The 16,074-nt window shown below is 42.1% G+C and overlaps 1 protein-coding gene across 3 annotated transcripts in view; it reads right to left on the reverse strand.

Moving 5' to 3' along the window:
- Positions 1–16,074, reverse strand: part of pxna (paxillin a) — a 166,437-nt gene that overhangs the window by 80,266 nt on the left and 70,097 nt on the right. Inside the window, exon 2 of one of the 3 annotated variants that reach the window (XM_063034457.1) lies at positions 25–250. The exons of the other annotated variants lie outside the window; for them this stretch is intronic. The gene's annotated coding sequence lies outside the window, so the exon portion shown is untranslated. The remainder of the gene's footprint in view (positions 1–24; positions 251–16,074) is intronic. 3 annotated transcript variants of the gene reach the window in all.

Consider the following 16,074-nt stretch of genomic DNA (forward strand, 5'->3'; position numbering starts at 1 on the left):
AAACTGCTAACTTCAAGATGGTACCTGCATACAAATGCTTCCACGCCCAACATTTTCTGGATAGACCATGAAACCATATACTTCACTTCTTTTATGTTTTTTATGCTCATGCTTCATCTTGAATGTAATCTGGAACTGCTGAAGCCTTTCATTTGCAGTCTAGCAATGGGTTGGGTGATCCAGTACTCTGCAGTCTCTGAGACGATTCCGGGAGGCAGAGGCAGCAAGTACAAACCTCATGGCGAGAAGGCTGTGGGAAGAGGTGCAAGCCGATGTTCAAATCCATTTTGCAGATTAAAGCTTCCATTGTTTGTCAATTAAAGCAATGAGGGAGTTTGAAATATTGAGGCAAATGTGGAAGGTGAGAGACAGCTGCCTGCCGGAGAGGGGATACTATATTTTGTTTGCTGGTGGGATTGCTCTGCTGCCAGAGAGGGTTACGGATACGGACTTGGACTATGGACTTTTTTTTTTCAGTCTTATGTTTTTTTATATTCTGTTTATCACCCAATCTTTTTTTTCCTGTGTGGGGGAGAGGGATTTGGGGGTTGATAATCTTTTTATCCTTCTTGGTTTTGTGGCTACTGGAGAAGAAGAATTTCAGAGTTGTATTTCTGTCTGTCTAGGTACCATATCTGATGCGGACTTTGGTGACCATGGTTTTCCATATAGATCTATCCTTCGTTTTTTGGATGACTTCCATTTCCTCAATGCGTAGCCACCTGGCTAGGCTTTTGATGTACATAAGCCGAGGTCTTCCTCTAGGTTTGCTCCCCTCAATCTTTCCAGAGAGTATGAGTTTTTCTAGTTCATCTTTCCGCATGATGTGTCCTAGGAATCTGAGTTCTCTTTCTCTTATTGTTGGTATGAGCGATCGAACTACTTGGGCTCTTCTGAGAACTTCTTCATTTGATGTGTGTGTGGTCCACGATATTTTTAACATTCTCCTGTAGAACCATAATTCAGCTGCTTCTAGTCTCTTTTCCATTGCTGGAGAAATGGTCCAGCATTCACTTCCATGAGTCAGGATAGAATAAATGTAGCACGGCAGTATTCTGTTTTTAGTCTACATGCTCATCTCTCTATCTGTTAATATGGTCTTCATTTTTTGGAAAGCTTCTTTCGCCATTACTATTCTGTATTTGATATCTGTGTCGCACCTGCCATTACTTGTTATTAGGCTGCCAAGATATTTGAATTTGTTGACTTGTTTGATGTTTGTATTTCTGATCTTGATCACACAGGTGGGATGTTTGTCTTTCTGGAGATGACCATGCTTTCTGTCTTCTTGGTGTTGACTGAGAGGCCTCTGCGATTACGTTCTGTAGTGAGTAGTTCTTGAAGTTTTGTTTCTGAGTCAGGTATTAGTACGATGTCATCAGCATATCTGATGTTATTTATATTATGGCCTCCAATTGTGAATCCTTTGATGTCTTTGATAGTTCTCAAGATATTTTCACTATACAGGTTGAATAAGTCTGGTGAAAAGACACAACCTTGCCTGACTCCTCTCATGATATTCACATACTCACTCACTTCTCCTTCTATTGCGATGGATGCGGCCTGGTCCCAGTATAAATTTCTTAAGAAATGTATATCTTTCCCATCTGTGTCAAGATCTTGAAGCATTTCCAGAGGATCTTGCTGTCTGATAGTGTCAAAAGCTTTTGTATAGTCAATGAAACATAGGTAGATGTCTTTTTGTACCTGGATGGGTCGTTCACAGATCATCCGCAGCATGAAAATTGCATTTCTGGTTCGAGTGTTTTCCACAAAGCCTCATTGTTCTTTACTGATTTCTGGTTTTATACAGCGTCTTGCACTCATCATGATTACTCTGAGAATAACTTTTGCCACGCGGCTCATCAGGCTTATCGTACGATGTAACTCACATTCTGTTGCTCCCTCTTTCTTTGGAAGTGTGATGAACACTGATTTACTTAAATCATCAGGTATCTCCCCATGATCATAGATTTCATTTGCTATTTCTGTTACTTTCTCTATTCCAAAATCTTCTAAGGCCAGTATCATTTTAACAGCGATGTTGTCTGGACCAGTTGTTCTGTTATGTTTTGATTTACAGCTGCTTGAATTTCTGATTTTAGAATGCTAGGTCCTTCAAGATTCTTCTTTATGTTCGGTTTTTCTCCTCTTTGGTCTTCAAAAAGTTCTTTTATATATGCTGTCCATCTGTTTAGGATTTCCTCTTTGTTCATAATTAAGCTGCCATCTTTTGCCTTGATGCATCCATTTGCTGAGCAAGGTAATTTCCCCGATAGTTCTTTAATCTTATTGTGCATCAACTTTGTTCCAGGGTTATGGGTTTGTAGCATTTCTATCTCTGAGCATTTCTCATTTAGCCACCTGTCTTTAGCTTCTCTGCATTTTCTTTTTATTGTCTTATCAAGTTGCTTGTATTCTTCGCTGTCTCTTAGTTTGATGGTCTGTTTTTGTTGCATCAATTGTATTATATCTTCAGTTATCCATTTCTTCTTACTTTTCCAGTCTTTTCGTGGGGTAGTTTCTTTTGCAGCTACAACCATGGATTCCTTCAGTATGTCCCAGGAAGATTTGCCTCCTTCATCCTGCAGCAATTGAAAACAGTTTTTCACCTTGATTGTGTATTCTGTTTTCAGATGAGGGTTGTTTTGTAGTTGTTGATAATCCAGTGGTTCTGATCTTTTTGGTTTCTTTAATTTTCTCACCTTTATTCTCATTTTGCAAATGACTGGTACGTGGTCGCTTCCACAGTCTGCTCCAGGGTAGCTTTTAGATTGAGTTATCGAGTTTTTTTAGATTAGATTAGATTATGAGGACACGCAGTCCTCTTTTATTGTCATTTAGTAATACATGCATTAAGAAATGATACAATATTCCTCCGGTGTGATATCACAGTGTTACGTACCCCGTAACTGGGTTGCCAAACCAGCAGAAATGGATCACTCAGTTGGAGTCTGGAGTACTAGAACTAAGAAAGTTTTATTAAAGAAACAAGCGACACAGTAATCGAAAGGATAATAAATGCAACAGTTCAGCGATGCTAAACACACATGTGCACAGAATTAAGATAACAGCATCAATCAAGCTCTATCGTTGTCTAGGGGTAAATGACCAAATTTCAAAGTGACTCAAAGTTCAGTCCAGTTTAGTAGTTCAGTTCGCAGTAATCGTTGCCATGGTGATGGACAACGTAGGGGGAGAGAGAGAGAGAGAACAGGAACAACTGATCATTCAGACACGGCTTCACTCACAGACCGACGATATGGCTCACAAGCAGCTTTTTGGGCAGGTCCTTGGTGATATCACCTGAGGTCACCGACTGTGACCCCTTCTCCAGATGTGGTCGATCCTCTGCAGTGAACCCGGCACCCAGGCAAGGGCGGACACACACCGGGTTCCCGCTGATCGTACCTTTCCACCCTGGCCGTTGTCTGATACTTCTCACCGACTCATGAGGGGCGTACCGCTTCCAGGGTCTCGTTACCTCGGGTGTCGTGTGTGTCCTGCCTTAGCGAACCGGTCCCTTTTTATCCCCCTGCTGGGGTATCGCCTGTCCATCACTTCAAACAGTTCAAGGTTCAAAGGGAGGAGCCGCTCCAGACAGCTCTCTCTCCCCCGTCCCTTCATTACACATCTCCAGACGCTGCTCCATTGTTCCTTATCTCTCCTTCTCCTGAAGGCAGGTGGCAGACCACTTGCTGATGTCACTGATGCTAACCTAGGCCAGCAAACATCTTAATTTTATGTGTATTCTCGTCACAACAGAAACACAGGACAGACCAAGACTGAAAAACTAACAAAAACCACATAATTGTAACATATAGTTACAACAGTGCCAACAAAACCATAACTTGATGAAGAGCAAGCCGTGAGCATAGTAAGAAAGTTCAAAGTCTCTCAAAAGTCCCACATCTCACACAGACAGGAGAAGGAAGAAAACTCTCCCTGCCATGCCCGACCACAGTCCAACTCTGAGTCGTCCAAAAACTTCGAGCGCCGATCAGCCCTCCGACACCGAGTACTGAGCACCATCTCTGCTGAACACTTCGACCCCAGCCTCCGTCTCCAGCAGCAGGCAAAGCCGGGGATTTTGGGGCCTTCCCTCCGGAGATTCTCGATCGCACAGTAGCAGCGGCAGCGAACCAGGCATTTCAGAAATTTCTCCAGATGTTCCTCTGTGCCTTCTCACGTCTGTCTCCATCAAATCAGAAATGTGCACGGCATCCTACTTACAAATACGATACCATATCATCGGAGAGCTGCGCGCGCTGCTTCATGCTGCCATCTTCTCCTCCCATTTTTGAATCTGTTATTGATTGTTATGTAGTCGATTTGATTTTTGTTGTTCCCACTTGGGCTTTTCCATGTCCATTTCCTTCTTGGATGTTGTTTAAACCAAGTGTTGGTGATTGTCTGATTGTTCGTTTTACACCATGATATAAGCTTTTCTCCTCTTTCATTTCTTTCTCCCAATCCCTGGTCTCAACAATATGGTCTTCTCTTCCCTTACCAAATTTTGCATTGAAGTCGCCCATGACTATGATGGCTTCTTGTGATTTGCACTCTTCTGGTGCTTTGTCTTGGGAGTGGTAGAAGCATCAATTTCTTCCCCTGAGCTTGCCATTGTGGGTGCATATACTTGGATGATAGAGATGTTGTTTGGTTGTCCTTTTAGTTTGATTAGCATCATTCTGACTGAGATATGCCAGTATCCTAGCAGGCTCTTGGATGTTTCTTTGTCTAAGATGATTGCAACACCCTTTTCATGTTTATCTCCACCAGAGTATATCATCTTGTAGTCGTCTGACTAGAATACTCCAGTGCCATTCCATCTTATTTCACTTAGGCCTAGGACGCTGACTTCTAGCCTCTTCATTTCTAATTTTACATTTTCTAGCTTACCAGCTTGGTGCAGGATTCGAATATTCCAAGTGGCAATTTGCAGTCTCTTGATCTTGCAGACAGTAGTGGTATGACGATCCAAGCTCACCTGTCTGTTTACATGATATCCCGTACCGAGTGAGGTGTATACTTTGATAATAAATGAACCTTTGTTGATCATTTTTATGAACAATGCATGTAACATTGATATTACAGTGTTACTGGAATATTTGAAGTTGCACAAAGTACAATAAATTTTCTGCTTTTGTCATTCATTAAAATCATTACTTAATCTTCTAATAAAATTATGAAGAGTTCTAACGTCGCTGTTAAATTTAAGGGTTTGAAGCATGTTATAATTTCCTGGTCAAAAATATTCTATGCCATTGACATAACTGTGTCTGCTTCATAAATCAGATGTTAACAAAGAATATTAATTGGAAAAGTTTTTGCTTACTATTAATTAATTATCGATGGCTGGTTCCATGTAAAATGTGCAAATCAAATAAAAAGGCAACTATCACTCTGTGATTTTGGGCACATCTGCATCCATTTGATTATGTAAAGCATTTGTGGGAATTGATGTGTAATGTGAAGCCAGTAGATTACTAATTGAAGGAAATTGAGCATTATACTAAGTATTAGGTATGTTAAGTGGAGAGAAAGGGTGCACTTTAGAATAATATTGAACAAATTATACTTTTAGCTGAGGTCTGAGGTAAGCCTATTTCTTGTTGTTATTTTAAATTTGCCAAACAACAATGCATCTTAAATGAACTGAAATTATGAACATATGTTTCATGCTGGTCCCACCAATATGTTGTGAATTTGCTACCCTACTGTTGAAATGCCAGGACTTCTGTCATCCAGCATGTTTAACCTTGAAGTCCAAAACTTGTTACCAATATCCTGAGCAGGCACATTCACCAAGAACTTCTGAGCTTGCAGAACTAATTTGTTCCTAGCTGAGCAACATCTTGAATTTATTCTTGAGCTTAAATATGTACATTAACTTCCCTCTCTATTTCTGTATTCCTAACTTCTTACATCATTATTTCTGTATGTGCATGTGTGTTCCACTGTCAATACCCAAATTCCTGAGTAGCCACCCTAAGCCTCTCTGTTCATAATATACATTAATAATTTTGAAGAACACACTTAATTGAGTGGAAAAGCAAATTGTACAGAGGATGCGGAGTGACTGCAGAGAGACGTGGACAGGTTGAATACAACAGGTTATCAAGGCGGCAAAATCACATGCCCCTTCATTGCTAAAGTGAGTGCAACTGTACAGGATACTGGTGAGGCTGCTGGAATTCAGGAAAAAAACGAGAGGGGATCTTACAGAAACATATAAAATTATGAAAGGGGTAGATGAGATAGAGGCAGAAAAGTTGTTTCCATTGGTGAGTGAGACTTGAACTTGGAGACATAACCTCAAGATTTAGGATGGAGATGACGAGAAACTGTTTTTCCCAGAGAGTAGTGAATCTGTGGAATTCTCTGCCCAGGGAATCAGTACAGGCTTCCTCATTAAATATATTTAAGACACAGTTAGATAGATTTTTGCATAGCAGGGAATTAATGCTCATGGGGAAAAGGCAGGTAGGTGGAGCTGAGTCCATGACTTAATCAGTCATGATCTCACTGAATGGTCGAGCAAACTCGACAAGCCAGATAACCGGCTCCTGCTACTATTTCTTATATTACGCAATATTTATGAATGGTTGTGACCGAAATATAGGGGTCATGCTTAAAAGAAATGTGTAATTTATTTGGCTATGATTAATTTAGCTATGTCATTGACAGCAAAGAGGAAAGAATTAGATGATCTGGTGAGTTGCACAGAAAATCACTACTCTTAGTAATGAAGACAATAAAACTACTAGATTGTCAGAGATACCAACCTGATTCATGAAAGCTCTTCAGAACAAGACTTAATTAATCGGGGTCATAGTGTAATAATTTGGGTCACAGTATTGCGCGTGGCCAAGTGAATAAGGCATCGGTCCAGTGATCTGAAGGTCGCTAGTTTGAGCCTCAGCTGAGGCAGTGTGTTGTGTCCTTGAGCAAGGCACTTAACCACACATTGCTCTGCGACGACACCGCTGCCAAGCTGTATCAGCCCTAGTGCCCTTCCCTTGGACAACATCGCTGGTGTGGAGAGGGGAGACTTGCAGCATGGGCAACTGCTGGTCTTCCATACAACCTTGCCCAGGCCTGCGCCCTGGAAACCTTCCAAGGCACAAATCCACAGCCTCACTAGACTAACGGATGCCTATTAGTGTAATAAGAGCTGGAAAGCAGACTCTTTGGCCCAACTCATCCTTGCTGGCAAGGTGTACACTTAAGTTAGTCCCATTTGCCTGTATTTGGATCATATCTCTCTAGATCTTTTCTATCTATGTACAAACCCCCTTTCCAGAAGAGTTGGGATATTTTCCAAAATGCAATAAAAACAAAAATCTGTGATATGTTAATTCATGTGAACCTTTATTTAACTGACAAAAGTACAAAAAAAAGATTTTCAATAGTTTTACTGACCAACTTAATTGTATTTTGTAAACATACACAAATTCAGAATTTGATGGCTGCAACACACTCAACAAAAGTTGGGATAGAGACATGTTTACCATTGTGTTACATCACTTTTCCTTTTAATAACACTTTTTAATCGTTTTGGAACTGAGGATACTAATTGTAGTAGATTTGCAATTGGAAATTTTGTCCATTCTTGCTTGATAAAAGACTTCAGCTGCTCAACAGTCTGTGGTCTCCGTCGTCTGATTCTCCTCTTCATGATGCGCCATACATTTTCAATAGGAGATAGATCTGGACTGGCAGCAGGCCAGTCAAGCACACGCACACCGTGTCTACAAAGCCACGCTGTTGTAGCCTGTGCAGAATGTGGTCTGGCATTGTCCTGCTGAAATAAGCAAGGATGTCCTGGGAAGAGATGTCGCCTTGATGGCAACATATGTCTCTCTAAGATCCTAATATATGCCTCAGAGTCAATGGTACCTTCACATACATGCAACTCACCCATGCCGTGGGCACTGATGCACCCCGATACCATCACAGATGCTGGCTTTTGCACCTTTCACTGATAACAATCTGGATGGTCGTTTTCACCTTTGGCTCGGAGAACTCGACACCCATTTTTTCCGAAAACTAGTTGAAATGTGGACTCATCTGACCACAGCACATGGTTCCACAGTCTTTCGGTCCATCTGAGATGAGCTCGGGCCCAGAGAACTCGTCGGCGTTTCTGCATAGAGTTGATGTATGGCTTCCTCCTTGCATAATACAGTTTCAAGTTGCATTTCTGGATGCAGCGACGGACTGTGTTGAGTGACAATGGTTTTCCGAAGTACTCCCGAGCCCAGGTGGCTATAATTGTCACAGTAGCAAGACGGTTTCTCAGGCAGTGCCGCCTGAGGGCTCAAAGATCACGGGCATTCAACAGTGGTTTCCGACCTTGCCCTTTACGCACTGAGATGTCTCTGAATTCTCTGAATCTTTTCACAATATTATGTACTGTAGATGTTGAAAGACCTAAATTCTCTGCAATCTTGCGTTGAGAAATGTTCCTTTTGAATTGACTAACAATTCTCTCACGAATTTTGGCACAAAGGGGTGAGTCACGACCCATCCTTGCTTGCAAAGACTGAGCCTTTGATGGACGCTACTTTTACACCCAGTCATGATACCTCACCTGCTACCAATTAGTCTGCTTAATGTGGAGTCTTCCAAACCGGTGTTACTTGAATATTCTGTGCACTTTTCAATCTTATTTTAACTCTGTCCCAACTTTTGTTGAGTGTGTTGCAGCCATCAAATTCTAAATTTGTGTATGTTTACAAAATACAATTAAGTTGGTCGGTAAAACTATTGAAACTCTTTTCTTTGCACTGTTGTCAGTTAAATAAAGGTTCACGTGAATTAACATATCACAGATTTTTGTTTTTATTGCATTTTGGAAAATATCCCAACTTTTCTGGAAATGGGGTTTGTACTTATCCAAATGTTTTCTAACAGTCGTTCATATACCTGCCTCAACTACTTCCTCTGGCATTTGTTCCATGTACACACCACCCTCAGATCCCTTTTAAATCTTCCCTATTTGCCTTAAATCTATACCCTCTAGTTTTTTCCCTGGGAGGAAAAAAAACACTCTGGGCATTCACCCTATTTATGCCCTTATGATTTTACATGCCCCTACAAGGTCACCCAGTAATAAAGTCCCAGTCTGCCCAGACTCTCCTAACTCAGGCTCCTGAGTCCTGGCAAAATTCTTGTAAATCTTCTTTGCACGTTTTCCAAATTAATGATGTCTTTCCTCTAAAAGGGTGACCAAAAGTGTACACAATCTTTAAGTTTTGTGACTCCAGAGACACAGTGACATTTCATTATCTCTTCATTATCCTCTGAAACGTCTAACAAGCCACTCTGTAAACCTTGTGTCAGGCTAGCCACCAAATTCACTTATGAAAGATTGAATAACTGCAGGTTCTGGTGAACAGGCACAGAAGTAGAGTTGGTGCCAGCAGAGATCAGCCATAATCATATTAGTGGTAGTGTAGGTTTGAGGAGCTAAGTGGCTTATTCCTTCTCCTATTTTCTTGTGTTTTTGTGCACAGACTCTGTAAAGTTGACTGAACTGAAAGAAGCTTTGTTTAATTCTCCTCATAAACATCAAGTGCCTAAACTGAGATAGTTGTCCAACAGACTTACCAAGAAATAGCTTGACAATGTGGAGCACAACAAGCAACGTGTCGGAATCCTCACTAGAAAGCAGGAGAAAGACAGAGATATACAGGCAGGAGAGAGGAACCCGGGGAATCTCAAAATCTCGTGGCAAACAGGTAAAACATGCAAAAGCTACCTCCTGATTACTAACTTACATCCTCTCTCATTTAATGAACTGATGCTCCTCTATGTTGACCAAATACTAGAAGAAACACTGCATGTAGCAAAGGCACAAAACAGCTGACAGGCTCCAATGGCCATCACCAAAAGTGGCTTGAGAGCACCACCTCTGGCCAAACTGGCTGAGTCCTGAAAGGCATAGCTACTATACTGGGTCTGCAACATGTTGCAACAAGCCAACATGGGGAAATAATCAGAACATCATCTCAGTCTTGCCTTTCTACCGGCAAAAGATAAACTTTTCAATGTTGGCATTGGTAGAACTGATAACCATACATTCCTTATGGCAACAAAGTCTTCTTCAAACTGACAGTGTTGTCTGGTAATGAAAATTGCGGTTAAAGGGACAAACATGGAAAGATGCCACTGTTTAAAACTGAGTAGCTTTGATATGCAGTAGACCATCAGCCACAATGTACACCAGCATGAATTTTATCTGCATGGTTCACTTTATCACTATAAGCAAGCCAATGAATCATGGTTCAATGAGGAATGCAAACAGGCAGGCCAAAACTGAAATGCAAATCAAATGAAGATGAAACAAAGGACTGCATGCATACCATATAGCTAACCAATATTACCACTGACAAATCAAAGCTTCCTGAATCAAATGAGCACACATCTCCTATTACAGCTCGGGGCAGAGTTCGGAGTTCAAATCCAGTGTCCTCTGTAAGCAAGTCTCTACGCTCCTTCTCATGTGTGCATGGGTTTCCTCCGGGTGCTCCAGTTTCCTCCCAGATTTCGAAGATGTACCAGTTAGTAGGTTCATTGGTCATTATAAACTGTCCTGTGATTAGACGAGGGTTAAGTCGGTAGGTTGCTGGGCAGCACAGCTCAAAGGGCTATGCTGAATCTCTAAATAAATAACTAAATAGAATGGTGGACAATTAAACAGCTCAGGAGACAGCTGCACCATAAACTCCAATGGTAATATCATAAGACAAAGGAATAAAATTAGGCCATTCAGCCCATTGAGTCTGCTCTGCAAATTGATGAGGCCCAGTATCCAAGTGTTCAGGTGAAATGTTCAGGTGACTGCTTGGTCACAACTGCTAAATGGCTGATCTAGCTCAGCTTACTTTTGAGGTCTCTATCATCACAGAATCCAATCTTCAGCCAACTTGATGCGCTTCACAAGATATCAACAAACAACTGAGAGCAAAGACTATGATTACTACCCTTTCACTCCAATTTCAATCATCAGCCAAGAGAAGGAAAACACCACCAGCAGTGCTCTAAGCAGCTTTTACTCACCAATAATCTGCTCACTGATGGCAAGTTTAGATTTCTCTGCTTGTCTTCAGATCTCAAAACCTTGGTTCCAACAAGGATCAAAAGATAAGATGAATTCCACTGGTGAGGATGAAAGTGACAGCCCTTGACATCGAGGCTACAGTTGGCTAAGGGTGACATCAACAAGTCCTGATAAAACTGAAGTCAATCAGTATTAAGGGAAAACACTCCAATAGTTATATCTCACATATGGTTATTTCAATTTTCCCTATACACCAGTGCAGGAGTTCATTGGGGATGTATCAGCTTTCACGATCTACAGCTGTGTCATCAATGACCTTCCTTCAGTCACAAATTGGGGAATAGAAGTATTCACTGACAGTTGAAGAATCCCATCAGCAATGGCACAGCAAATGATGCAGATGATTCTCAGATAAGTTTTGGGTTCGTGTTGCTGAGTGACATGGATAAGGTAGATAATCACGATCTTTATCTCATCAAGAACAAAAGCATACATACAGGTTTAAGGTGAGAAGAAAAGAGTTTTAAAGGAGATCTGAGAAGCAAGGTTTTTACAAATAGGGTGGCTGATATTTGGAACTTGCTACCAAACATGGTAGCTTGGTGGTGGTGGTGTCAGATACAATCACTGTTTAGGAAACATTTAGACAGGTACTTGAGTAGGTGATGCACAGGAGGATCCGTGACCCAGTGTGGGCAAATGGGATTAGTGCAGATGAAAAAGCAGATTGGCAAGGACATGACGGCCTGAAAGGTTTGTTTTGTGCTCTATGATTACAGAAACATTCAGAAATATGTAAAAAAAATGTTTCACCCAGATGGTGATGAGTATCTGAAACTCACAGCTTGAAAATATTTCAGGAGTTCAGCATGTTTAAAAGAGTGTGTACTTGAAAACCTGTGATCTTGGTGCTGGAAGGTGGAATTAATCTGGGTAGCACTTTTCCAGCAGATAAATACGTAGTGGATGAATGACCTCCTTCTGCGTCATATTATTTCAATGATCCTGTGAAGGCTGAAAAGTAAAGCCTTGAAATTGTTAGATAATACAGAATGAGTTGTTGGGCTTTGCACCTAGAGCAGCAAGCAAAATAACGTGGAAAATTGACTAAGTGGGTTAATAGAAGAGAATTAAGCACTAACAGGATCTTATCCAAGGAGCTGATAGGAAAATAATGTACATACAAATCAGGCTTCTAGCCACAAACAACTGACTTTAAACACAGAGTGAAACAGAAACTAACAACAGTAATAGGTTTAATTATTAACAAATTGTAGCTGAACTTAAAAATATTAGAGGTGGCCATTTCCAAGCTGTAACCAAACTCCAGAGTTCAAAGACAGGCAATCAAAGTATTTTCATCATGAAGCCAGATCTCTCGTATCAATTACAGTCTGCAAGATGTCCACTGTCATTTATTATCATATTTGATTCAGTCAGCAGACCAAAAGGCAACACCATACAGTTAAAAGGATGCTAAATAGATTTGATTGATTGCTGAGTTACTTTTGAAGTTGACGATGAAGTGAAATTGACCAAGCAAAGTTAGGTCATATATTGTCCTTTCTCCAGTTTTATTATTATTGATTCGGTAAAGCCAATGTTTCTGAATACCTGAAACATTTTTTAAAAAGTGAAATTGCATTTGACAGCAACAAACTGTTGAAAGCCCCTAGCCTCATGGGCAATAGAACAGAAGCTTCAATATAGTACACCACAAATGCTTCAGCAGATAAGTGAAGCCATGTGCTTGTTTTGAGGTAAAGTGTGGTGCTTGGGTTAGAATGAGCATGATCCGGCCCATTGTTACAATGAGAATCATGCAAAGCTGTATCTTCGTCCCATTCCTCTTCCCAACTTAATGGCCACATCTTTCTTCTGTATTCCGAGGATATCCAGCTCTGGCTTCCCACCACCGTTCTTGACAACTCAACTGCACGTCTGACATTTCTTCACAAATGTCAAGTTTTAGCCACATTATTATTTCCAAGCATGTTTAACTTTCACCACAAATTATCAGCTCTAGCCATCGACAGCATTTCCCTTTTGCTTGGCCAGCGAGCTGCTCAGACTGAACCAAACTGTCTGCAAAAACTGGATCTCGTTCTAATCTCTCTAATCTATTTCTCCAATAATGGCAAAAAACACCAGTTGTAATTCAATCATCAAACTTTAGATAGTCAAATACAAAGTAACCCTTACCTTGCTAAACAAAGACTTTGCAAAGTAACTCTGAAGTTGCATAATCAAAAACTCGTATAAATATACTCATATAGTGGTTTCTACTGTATGTTACAATATCAAAGTTGCTGGTGAACGCAACAGGCCAGGCAGCATCTCTAGGAAGAGGTACAGACGACGTTTCAGGCCGAGACCCTTCGTCAGGACTAACTGAAGGAAGAGTTAGTAAGAGATTTGTAAGTGGGAGGGGGAGGGGGAGATACAAAATGATAGGAGAAGACAGGAGGGGGAGGAATGGAGCCAAGAGCTGGACAGCTGATTGGCAAAGGGGATATGAGAGGATCATGGGACAGGAGGTACGGGGAGAAAGACAAGTGGGGGGGAACCCAGAGGATGGGCAAGGGGTATAGTCAGAGGGACAAAGGGAGAAAAAGGAGAGTGAGAGAAAGAATATGTGTATAAAAATAAATAACGGATGGGGTAAGAAGGGGAGGTGGGGCATTAGTGGAAGTTAGAGAAATCGATGTTCATGCCATCAGGTTGGAGGCTACCCAGACAGAATATAAGGTGTTGTTCCTCCAACCTGAGTGTGGCTTCATCTTTACAGTAGAGGAGGCCGTGGATAGACATGTCAGAATGAGAATGGGATGTGGAATTAAAATGTGTGGCCACTGGGAGATCCTGCTTTCTCTGGCGGACAGAGCGTAGGTGTTGTCTCCCAGTCTGCGTCGGGTCTCGCCAATATATAGAAGGCCACATGGGGAGCACCGGACGCAGTATATCACCCCAGCCGACTCACAGGCGAAGTGTTGCCTCACCTGGAAGGACTGTTTGGGGCCCTGAATGGTGGTAAGGGAGGAAGTGTAAGGGCATGTGTAGCACTTGTTCCGCTTACACGGATAAGTGCCAGGAGGGAGATCAGTGGGGAGGGATGGGGGGGATGAATGGACAAGGGAGCTGCGTAGGGAGCGATCCCTGCGGAATGCAGGGGGGGGAGGGAAAGATGTGCTTAGTGGTGGGATCCCGTTGGAGGTGGCGGAAGTTACGGAGAATAATATGTTGGACCCGGAGGCTGGTGGGGTGGTAGGTGAGGACTAGGGGAACCCTATTCCTAGTGGGGTGGCGGGAGGATGGAGTGAGAGCAGATGTACGTGAAATGGGGGAGATGCGTTTAAGAGCAGTGTTGATAGTGGAGGAAGGGAAGCTCCTTTCTTTAAAAAAGGAAGACATCTCCCTCGTCCTAGAATGAAAAGCCTCATCCTGAGAGCAGATGCGGCGGAGACGGAGGAATTGCGAGAAGGGGATGGCGTTTTTGCGAGAAGGGGATGGCATTTTTGCAAGAGACAGGGTGAGAAGAGGAATAGTCCAGATAGCTGTGAGAGTCAGTAGGCTTATAGTAGACATCAGTGGATAAGCTGTCTCCAGAGACAGAGACAGAAAGATCTAGAAAGGGGAGGGAGGTGTCGGAAATGGACCAGGTAAACTTGAGGGCAGGGTGAAAGTTGGAGGCAAAGTTAATAAAGTCAACGAGTTCTGCATGCGTGCAGGAAGCAGCGCCAATGCAGTCGTCGATATAGTGAAGGAAAAGTGGGGGACAGATACCAGAATAGGCACGGAACATAGATTGTTTCACAAACCCAACAAAAAGGTAGGCATAGCTGGGACCCATACGGGTGCCCATAGCTACACCTTTAGTTTGGAGGAAGTGGGAGGAGCCAAAGGAGAAATTATTAAGAGTAAGGACTAATTCCGCTAGACGGAGCAGAGTGGTGGTAGAGGGGAACTGATTAGGTCTAGAATCCAAAAAGTGGAGAGCTTTGAGGCCTTCCTGATGGGGGATGGAAGTATATAGGGACTGGACATCCATGGTGAAAATAAAGCGGTGGGGGCCAGGGAACTTAAAATCATCGAAAAGTTTAAGAGCATGAGAAGTGAGAAGTTCCCTGGCCCCCACCGCTTTATTTTCACCATGGATGTCCAGTCCCTATATACTTCCATCCCCCATCAGGAAGGTTAATAGGACACTCAAAGCTGCTGCACAGGTTGACAGTGTTGTTAAGAAGGTGTATGATGTGTTGGCCTTCATCAACCGTGGGACTGAGGTGAAGAGCAGTGTGGTAATGTTACAGCTATACAAGACCTTGGTTAGACCCCACTTGGAGAACTGCATTCAGTTCTGGTTACCTCATTACAGGAAGGATGTGGATACTATAGAGAGAGTGCAGAGCAGATTTACAAGGATGTTGCCTGGATTGGAGAGCAAGCCTTACAAGAAGAGGTTGACTGAACTTGGCCTTTCCTCCTTGGAGTGACGGAGGATGAGAGGTGGCCTGATACAGGTGTATAAGATGATGAGAGGTATTGATTATGTAGGTAGTCAGAAGCTTTGTCCCAGTGCTGAAGTGGCTAACACAAGGGTGCATTGTTTTAAAGTGCTTAGAATTAGATACAAGGGGGATGTCAGAGGTAAGTTTTTCACAAAGAAAGTGGTGGGTGCATGGAATGCACTGCCAGCAACGGTGGTAGAGGCGGATAAAATAGGGTATTTTAAGAGACTCTAGCTCGGTACATGGAGCTTAGAAAAATAGAGGGCTATGCGGTAGGGAAATTCTAGGCAGTTTCTAGAATAGTTTACATGGTCGGCACAAAATTGTGGGCTGAAGGGCCTGTAATATGCTGTAGATTTCTATGTTTCTATAGGGAAGTGGCACTAATGTAGAAGTTCAACATGATCTTATTGAATAGTTGAGCTGGAACAGGCTCGCACTGGAACAATTTCTCATATTCCAATTCAATTCAAATTTAAGTGTTTATTAACCATACAT

Source organism: Mobula hypostoma, chromosome 27 (genome assembly GCF_963921235.1).
Source record: "Mobula hypostoma chromosome 27, sMobHyp1.1, whole genome shotgun sequence".
Classification (NCBI taxonomy): Eukaryota; Metazoa; Chordata; class Chondrichthyes; order Myliobatiformes; family Myliobatidae; genus Mobula; species Mobula hypostoma.